General features: G+C 35.2%; 1 pseudogene; it reads left to right on the top strand.

The window, feature by feature from the left end:
* Nucleotides 1-9,712: 9,712 nt before the first annotated feature.
* Nucleotides 9,713-9,831, top strand: LOC122897878 (annotated as a pseudogene).
* Nucleotides 9,832-10,435: the final 604 nt, after the last annotated feature.

Raw genomic sequence — 10,435 nt, 5'->3', positions numbered from 1 at the left:
ATGCATCTACTATTTAAGAGAAGCCAGCCTTGTAGCTACAAGAAATAAGAGATTCTTTTGAGACTTCCATAGAAGTTCCTTTGTTCTCTATTACTTGAACTGAGAATTAAAAGCCCGAGCTCATACTTTTCTGCCTGTTGATTCTCCAGTGCAGTCAGAAGAGGATGAACCCCCACACAGTTCTTTTTTTTTTTAAGATTTTATTTATTTATTTGTGAGAGAGAGTGTGAGAGAGAGGATGAGCATGAGAAGTGGGAGGGGCAGAGGGAGAAACAGACTCCCTGCCGAGCAGGAAGCCCGATGTGGAACTCGATTCCCGGACTCCAGGATCATGACCTGAGCCGAAGGCAGTCGCTTAACCAACTGAGCCACCCAGGCATCCTGCCCCCCGCACAGTTCTTATACCCCGCATAACTACTATAAAAATTATGAAATGAAGACACTTGATTCTCAGGATTATTTCATTACAGTCAATAAGAGTGATGCTTTTAGTTAACTGTGATGTGACTTCATATTATGAATTACTAGTATGACACTTCCTATTGGAAAGGAGAGCAGCACTTTATTAAAGGACATGGACTTGATCAAATAAACTTCAGAATCTCCTGGTATCAAGCGCAGTTCAGATAGAGAAGCACCTACTCTCTTTAAAGCTAGGGGGGAAAAGAGAGAGAGAGAGAGAGAGAGAGAGAGGCCGGGAGCATCATCTTGAGAAAAATCCCCAAGGAACTGGGGTCCAGTCTTTTAAAGGGGTCAGTGCCTGGGGCATGATGGGGCTAGTCCTGGGAATGCAATAATAACTTTGAGGTTGAAACAAGTGCTATTGCCAGAGAGGAGGGCTATTATCAGGACAGTCCTTAGAGAACAGATTTAGAATGGACTGAAGAAGTCCCTTCTTCCTTTTCTCTTCTTTCTTCTCATCTCCCTAGAGTACTTGCTATTCCCAGAACTGGGTAGGACGCATCTTAAAGAGAGGGGTGAAAGCCATGTAGTTTAGCACCAGGATTACTAAGTATAGAAGGGTAGATTTGCAACCAAGAGATAATAGCTTAAATATGAACACAGACTGGGACCTAAACTATGTCCAGTTTAAACTCTTTAAAATACTTCCCAATGGTTGGATTTCAGGAGCCATAATGAGGGGGTGGTGGAGCTGTATAGGTGCAGAGGGACTTGTCTGAAAGCACTTACTGGTTAAAAACCTATTCCAATATGTTATCATCAAATGAAATTATATGTAAATTGTTAAGAACAGTGTCCAGCATATATAAGGCACCATAATAAGAGAATGTTTATAGTATCATCATTGTTGTCATCATCTCACCATGCTAGTATTAAGCATTGATAAACAATTGATAAAATTAAAGTTAAAAACATTCCAAATCAGGTCTATGAAATCTATAATCATAAACTTGCTTTTAACAAATATTAGCTGATACAAAAATAAAATGTGTACTATCACACCAAAAACAAAAGAAAACCACAAATTGCTGTAGAGAAGTTTGAGTGATGTGAAGTGCTAGTAACATGAACAGTACATTTTCTAAGAGCTTCCCACAAACTTTGGTTATTTGATTATGTGTTGTGGCTTAAAAATGTCCTTAACCCAGATTTTGGCAGTCGAATGCTTTCTTCCATAGAAACACTGAAGGCAATTATTGTCTTAAATCCTCCAGAATCTGAGCTACATTCATCTTTCTGACTGTGTCTGTTTATGAGCTGTGTGTAAATACTGGGGAAGACCTGTAGACCAGCATTATGGTAATTTAATGTCCCTTTGAATGGGAACCCTTCCAGACTCGATGCTTTATGTACAGTCATAAAGATAATATGCAAATAGACTTTTCCTACATTTCTAAAATTAATTTGCTTGTTTCTCAATTATTACAAAATGAATTGAACGACAACCTTCTCTGTTTAACTTCTACATTTTAGTTCTAATTGAACACATTAAAATCTCATAATTTAGTTACTATTCTTGAATTATTTTTTGTTGGTGGTGGTTTACTAATTCACTTTCAGTGTCTGAGTTTTACATTTATCCAAATGTTAATAAAACAATGTTTCACTTTTATCTGTAGTTCACTTTTCTGGAGACTTTAATTTTTTCATGAAACTGATAACGTGATGCAGGGCTCCTGGGTGGCTCAGTTGGTTAAATGTCCAACTCTTTGTTCTGGCTCAGGTCATGATCTCAGGGTTGTGAAGTCAAGCGCCACGCTGTACTCCCCACTCAGTGGGAAGTCTGTTTGAAATTCTCTCTCTCCCTGGGCCCCTCCCCACTGTGCTCTCTCTCTAAAATAAATACATTTTTTTAAAAGATTTTATTTTTTTTTTATTTTTTTTTATTTATTTTTTTTCCAATTTATTTATTTTCAGAAAAACAGTATTCATTATTTTTTCACCACACCCAGTGCTCCATGCAAGCTGTGCCCTCTATAATACCCACCACCTGGTACCCCAACCTCCCACCCCCCCGCCACTTCAAACCCCTCAGATTGTTTTTCAGAGTCCATAGTCTCTCATTTAAAAGATTTTATTTATTTATTTATTTATTTGTCAGAGAGAGAGAGAGAGAGCGCACAAGCAGGCAGAGTGGCAAGCAGAGGCAGAGAGAGAAGCAGCCCCCCACTGAGCAAGGAGCCCGATGTGGGACTCAATCCCAGGACCCCAGGATCATGACCTGAGCTGAAGGCAGCACCTTAACCAACTGAGCCACCCAGGTGTCCCTAAAATAAATACATCTTAAAAAAATTGATAACCCGATGCTTGGTCCAGAATTCCCCTCAATTCCCACTACCATTCACGAAGTAAATAAACAAAAATATAGGTACTGAAAGACAAGTGTTTTACTCAGAGCAGAGTCACTCAAAGCCTGTTTACTCCTATTTTAAACCTAGTTCACTCTAATTAGTTTCTTACTCCAAAGTGGATGAGAGGAGTAAAATGTGGATAAATAGGAGGGGCTTTAAAATCAGGCACCCAAAATAGAACTGATAGTACATGGAAAGCAGTGAGGTAGAGGAATATAAAAATTAGCTGCACAACTGTGGGCTCACTGTGTTTTGGGGCACACAGCTCTCCTTTATAAGAATAAAGTCTTGAAGCCTTAATGCCTTAAAGTCAACAGTGCATGGGAACAGATTCCTGCACTAAGGTTAGGTGAACCATGAGCAATTAACTTACTTCTCTGCACCTCCATTTCTACATCTCTATTATGGGGAAGGAGATTTGATGAGATGATTTCCAAAACCCTTTAACAAATTAAATTTCTATTATTTTATAACAATTGTATAATGAATTTTCAGTGACCTCTGTGTAGAATGTTATGAGAGTGAGATAAAATATTTTAAAGTTTTTCTATCAAAAACAGTCAAAAGTAAAAATAGTTTGGTCTTAATCTTAGTAAATACATGTTATTTAGTACAAGTCAGGCATTTTTGTAAGTATTTAGATATATTATTTGGTTTACTCTTTACAACAGTCCAATGAAGTACATCCAATTTATGCATATTTTACAAATGAGGAAACAGACTTACACAAGTGATATTGCACGATGTCTCATGGTGAGACAAGACCCACAATCTATTTTTGTCTTCTGTAAGACTTTGCACTACCCCTTCAAGTAGTACAGATAAGCTCCATATACTTGCATGGGTGGTTCGTTATTCCCGAGTCATAGGCAACCACCACATTTCTGGTTTGCAAAGTTGGGCATGCAACTGTTGCTTACATGGTGCTATTCCTACCACAGCTCATTGATGAGGAGCATGGCCCCTGACCCTTGCTATATATACACAGCCATAGATTCTACTGTTTTACTACGTGGCCCAGTTTCTGCAAGAATATTCAAGTGATTGAAAATGATCCCCACTGCTCTGCCACCATATGATTCGAATACCAACTTATCACTAAGGGATTGCTAATACATGGAGAGTTTTCTTTTTTGAATACAGCTAATTGTCAATTTTTTAAAAATCTACAATGTCTGTGTATTTTAAGTGATCAAGTATGCACAAATATTTCCTTATGATATCTTGATCAGATATTATTGTTCTTTTTTTTTTTCCTAAACAGATATATAAGAATAGAAAATGCACAGTAAGAGGCCCTATCTCACAACAGGGAACATGAATGTGAAGGCTATCTGGTACAGCTAAACACTTTAAATATGCCATCTTAGGCAAACTACTTAAATTCTTCCAACTTTGGTTTTATCACCTAAAAATTGGTGATAATAATAGTACTTAGGTTACAAGGTTGTTGTGAAGATTAAATGGGTAAAATAGCATCTGATGTAAGTGTTAAAAAAATGTCACTGAACAAAATTAAAAAATATATTAGCTTCTATTAGCTGACTACAGAACTATGACTTAGGGGTCCTCTGATAGTTTGAGACAACTGAAGACTGTTTGAAATCTATTATCTTTATTTATCTAGAGTCTACTGTAGTATCTGGTATCTTAGCTCCATAAATTTTTGAATGAATGTCATTTACTTCTCCAAGGTTGTTTGTTTTTTTTCCATCTTGAAGAGACCTAAACTGCTAGTATTGCCTCATGGAAAGGGTTATTACAGGTCATAAAATATACTAAGCAGTTTGCTTTATGAAATCTGTTTTATACCGCCATGTTTTACAAGAAAGTATTGTAACTTGTTCACAGTCAGCAAAGAAAAGCAGAGTCAGAATTTGCATTCAGGTCTGTTTTGTGTCTGAACCACGATACTTTGTTGCTTCTCTCTGCTAGCCTACATATTATAAGCTAGTTTATGAGAAAGGGCTTAGAATACTGAGAAGCATACGCTTATATAAGACATTTGCATATGTTAGCAAGTTTGTGCCAGTAGCCTCTTAACTAGTTCTCTTCAGTGACTCATGCACTCTGTTTCCCGGTTTATGAGCTACCTAAGACACGGAGAAGCAATATTTAGAATAGAACAAAAGAGTGCTCTTGCCATTCCCATACAGACCATCCAAGTGGGTCAATTATCCAGTATGTGCATTATTCCTAACCTTTCATCTTCCTAGCAATTGTCCAACTGGTGGCTCGTTCTTCACTGTGATTAGCAAAAACATATTTTGATCAAACCATTGTAATATTCATTAGCAGATCTTCTGAAAGTCACTTGGAGAAAGAGAGCAACACCAGTATATTTACATAATCACCTATGAATTCAATATCGTTGGTTTTATTTCATGCTCCAAAGTACTCATTTATAAAAGAAGAAAACCAAAATTACTTCACTATAATCATGAAGTTTAAAATTTTAATGCAGAGGTCCCTCTATAGTGCCTGGTACATATGTGGAGCTCAATAAACCACAGCATACTGTGAATAGCAATTAGGATAAAGGTTGTAATTTCAAAACTAAAATATCCATAGAAAAATCAATGTTAAAGTAACTGTGGCTCATTCTTCATTTATCCTGTACATATTTAATTCATATCAGGTGTGGCCATCAGTTTTAAAAGGAGGCTCACATAAGCAGGACTATACAGAATTCACATAAGTTTAGTATCTATGGTGACCATAAATTATGTATATCAAATTCTCTGTTCCACATAGATGGATTTCTACTTCTAACCTATATAGGGTTTTCTGTCTTTTCTCTTTTTTCTGAATTTATTTCCCATTATTAATCTAACACATAAACTTCATTCATTCAGACTGAATGGCACTGATGTGTCAGAGCTGAAATTAAAACAAAAAAGTAATATATACCCTATACCTTCAAGGGACTCAGTCTAGTGAAAATAAACATCGACAGATAATTAGAATCTAGGGAAAGAAGTGCTAATAGAGATATTTGTAACACAAAATGGCAGTAATGAAAAAGACATGGATGAGTGAGTGTCGTGTTCTGCTAGGGGCATTAAGTAACACAGGAAGAGAAGAGTGATCTTTGCCAAATTGGCTCACTCCCCAAACTTGTTCATTTTGTTTCCCAGTAGAAGCTGCTGCAATAGAAGCTAAGAGATATGAAGGCAACATAGAAATATCCAGAGGTGGATGGCTGTGCATTCTTCTTCCGTGGCCTCGTCCAGAGCAGAGGGCATCAGAAGATTGAATCAAAGAGAATTCCAAAAGACCAAAAAGAATTCACCTAGTAGCTCCTTCAACAAAGAAACGTTTTATCTCTTCTCACCCTCTGCCCCTCCTTCTATTTTCAGCGTATCAAGTGTCTTGAATACATCCCCTTACTTAACCAAAAGTTCAATGAATTAGAAATTAATCCTTCAGTTACAAAACTGCAAAAAATTAAGGTCTAGGTTTTGGCCAAGTCTCCAAAGCTACTTAGTGATAGTCAGTAGTCAAAATCCAGTGTTGTCTCCAAATACTTTCTTCTAAATCACTCTCCTACACAGCATGAATACATTATAGAAAATGAGGGTACAGAAGCACATTCTTTCAAGGATCATGCCCAATTCTATAATTCTGTAAATATGAAATACTTTGAGAAAATTCCCAATTTTATTTCTACCTTAACCATGATTCACTTGTTCAATGAAAAATAAAAAGAAAGAGCTAGATAGATGTATGCTTTGTATATATCTTGTGCATGCACACAAATGTCACTTTTTACACACATTTGTACAAAGTTGAAAAGTTTTAGAGCATTGGGGTTTAGAAAGTTGGTCATGATTTCCCCTGGCAGTGTTTATTTTAAAGGATAAATGTTGATATCAGACATAATGGCAATCATATTATTTTGAATTTGTACAACACACCTAAGAAGTGTAAATATTAACAGAGCAATTAGGTTACTAGCTTCTTACAGTGGGGCACAAATATGTTAAAGAATTTGGGCAAGAGCACACAACAAATTAATAGAAGAGCTGGTAAGTTCATGAAATCTACGGATTCAATTTAGCCTTACTTGGACAATCAGAAAATCTTAGAATTCACTACGCTATGACACAAAATTACTTTTTTGAAATATCATCAAATTCATGAAATAAATCAGTAAAATAACCTATTTACTTGACCCCAGGAAAAGAACGTATGTGGTGTTATTGGCATACTTCAGCCTACTCTAGATAAAGAGGTAATTGTTGTTAAAAATAAAGCTGGGGAAGATACCTCTTAAAATAAAAATGGGCATCTTAATTCACCTAGTAATATTAGCTACTTAACTCCCTTAAGGAGATATGATGATGATTAATTGGATCACGATGGAGAGAGTAATTTAATGAAAAAAAAAAGCTGAGTACTCAAAATTATTAGCATGATTTCACCACAATTATCTCCAATTTTTACTCTTTCTTGACTTCAATTTTAATTTTATTGGTTCTTTGAGGAAAAGAAAAAGCCACTCAGTGCTTGAGGTGCACTCTTTTCAAAAGCTACAGAAAGGATTAAAAGAGGCAAATTTTAGTGAATACATGGTACGACTCTACTCAGAACAACCCTTGAGAAACCAAATTTTCACTGTTTGGCAGCTGCATCTCAAAGGATTCAGCAAAATTTCAGACACATATTATAGAACAACAAGGCAGGAGGGAATCATAGACAACAATTAATCCAAAATTTATTTTAGTTAAAAAAGTGAAAACCAGAGTAGTAAAGTGATTCACCCACATAACTCTACTGCTTGGTATGCCCTTTGACTTGAGCTCTTTCACTTTCTATTCTATTGTTCAGTCGTTCTCTCTGGGCGTTTGGGGTTTGGACACTTACAGAAGCATCAGGATATATTGACCTTTCAATACAGAGGAGCAATGGCTCCTGAAACAGACAATCTTTCTGACATCTGAAAACAAACACCATTTATATTAATCATGACATAGATAGGCCAACCTAAGTGCTTATTTATGGAATGTAGATTGTTCAAGTAATCACTCCTGACCAGAATTATGTCCAAAATGAGAATTACAAGAAGCTGTCAACCATGAATCTATGAACAGTAATGTAAAAACCATCCTGAGCTTTGGTAGGAAAGCAGAGAATATATTTATGGTAGAAATAAAAGCCCTCAGGTTATAATTAATGTAGCTAATCAGCTGCTGTGAGCTCAACAAATCAGTGATATCAATTATTTCTTCTCCAGATGATATGAGAAACCAAGGTCCATATTTCATATTTACTATATGCCACCTCTAGGAAATAAATGTTTGAACTGCTTTTAGGAGTATAAATCAATAGATGAAAATGTTCCCCTATTTATTAAGTGCCAAAATTGTTTCCTTTTTTGTTTTAGCATAAATTCCAGATTCATGAAACTGCAGCGGTGCCTACCCTATTTCCTTTTTAAATGAACCAAGTGTTTACCTATGAGGTCAATTACTCAGAAGATAAGCTTAGTGAATTCAAATAATTTTAAATGAATTAATTTTAAAGACTAACATTTTAAATTAGTGAACAGAACAAACAAACCTAAATAATGCTGTGCAGAATATTTCTTTCAAACAGTCAGGTCTATAAGCTTCCTGTTTACCTGATTCAACTTATTTACTTCCATAGCAATATGGATTAATAATAAAACAACTTTCTTGCAAGCTTTGTTAAAAGTTTATTTTCAATTTATTTTACTCTTCTTTCTGTTTTAAAAATCAGTTTCAATTCTCATATTATTTAAAAGGGGTTCTGGAATGTAACATCAATAATTTATAACAGTGGGTTATTTATGTATTTTGTATAGTATATCCTCTAGTGTATTAGTGTGTTTGTGTGTCTGTGCCTGTGTTTGTGTCTATATCTAAAATTTTTTGCAACTGTGTTGAGGTATAATTTATATACAAAAAATTGTATACATTTAATATATACAGTTTTATGAGTTTGGACATTACATACAACTGGGATACCATTACCACAGTCAAGGTTATATATGTATCCGTCGCCTCCAAATGTTTCCAAGTATCCCTTTTTTCCTTTCTTCTTTCCTTCCTTCCTTCCCTTCTTCCTTCCTTCCTTCCTTCCTTGCTTCCTTCCTTCCTATTACCATTGTAAGAACATGAATGTGAGGCCTACTCATACTAAGTACTACTAAGTTCACAATACTGTACTGCTAACTATAGGTTATATGCTGGACAGCTCTCTGGAACTGATTCATCTTTTACAACCCTAGCTTTATGCCCATTGAACAACTCCCTATGTCCCCTCCTTCTGTACCCTGGAAACCACTATTCTATGTTCTGCTTCTGTAAGTTTGACTATTTCAGATATCACATAAAAGTGGAATCATGCAGTTAGTCCTCCAGTGACTGACTTCTTTATTTAATTAGGACAATGTCTTCCAATCCATTCTCATTGTTGCAAATAGTATGATTTCCTTCTTCTCTTAAAGCTGAATAATATACATTGTATGTGTGTGTGTGTGTGTGTGTGTGTGTGTGTGTAGATACCATTTTTTTTTTATCCATTCATGTACTGATTCATATTTAGGTTGCAAATCTGCAAGATACAAAATCAACATACAAAAATCAGTTGCATTTCTATATACTAATGAAATATGAAAAGGAAATTAAGAAAATACTTCCATTTATAATAGTGTCAAAAGGAATAAAATACTTAAGAATATACTTAACCAAGGGGATGAAAGAGCTATACTGAAAAGTACAATACATTAAAAATACATATTAAAGAAGATGTAAATATATAAAAAGACATTCATGTTCATGGGTTGGAAAACATATTAAAATATGTTAAAATATTCATATTTCAAACAAATTTAAAGGCCTTCCTTTTGAAATAAATCTCAATGTGTATGTACCGTGCTCGCTTCGGCAGCACATATACTAAAATTGGAACGATACAGAGAAGATTAGCATGGCCCCTGTGCAAGAATGTGTATGTACCATTTGTTAGAGTATAATAAAAAATGACAATTTTTCCCAAATTTAACCACAGAAGCAAAATAACAGAAATCTCTATCAGTCTATTCATGCTATAAAATTTCACTTATTCTCATTATTTTATTGAGAATATTTTATTGCTGTCTTCATGTTTTATACATTTCAAAGCTTTTGAAATCTACCTTCTAAGTCTCTTGGGAATCTCAGTAAAATCCACATGAGGGAGTACCATTACTCTCTTTTTGTGGATAAGAAAATGGAAGGCACAAGTGGTCAAGTGATTTTTTTTTTTTTTTTTTGGTTTCCGTAGTGAGTCAGTTGCCATGCTTTGTATAGAATTGAACTCTGTGGGTCTCAGCATTTAGTTAATTTTATAGCATTCCACCTACTGACATTATAATTGATAACCAAATCTGGACAAAATGCACATAAAAGTCAAATACATAAAATATAATACTATGTTTCAGGCAAACTATAATAGCTGAAGGCAGCATTTCACAGCACTTTCTTTTAGATGTACATGGGAGGGGGTATTGTTTTTTAAAGTCAAATGTAAAATCTGTACTGGAAACTGTTTGTATCTGAATAGGAAGAAAATCTTTACTCGTATCTCCATTTCACTGCCCATAACACAAGCACGCT

This window comes from Neovison vison, chromosome 1 (assembly GCF_020171115.1).
Source record: "Neovison vison isolate M4711 chromosome 1, ASM_NN_V1, whole genome shotgun sequence".
Taxonomy (NCBI): Eukaryota; Metazoa; Chordata; class Mammalia; order Carnivora; family Mustelidae; genus Neogale; species Neogale vison.
This window is presented reverse-complemented; position numbering and strand designations above follow the sequence as displayed.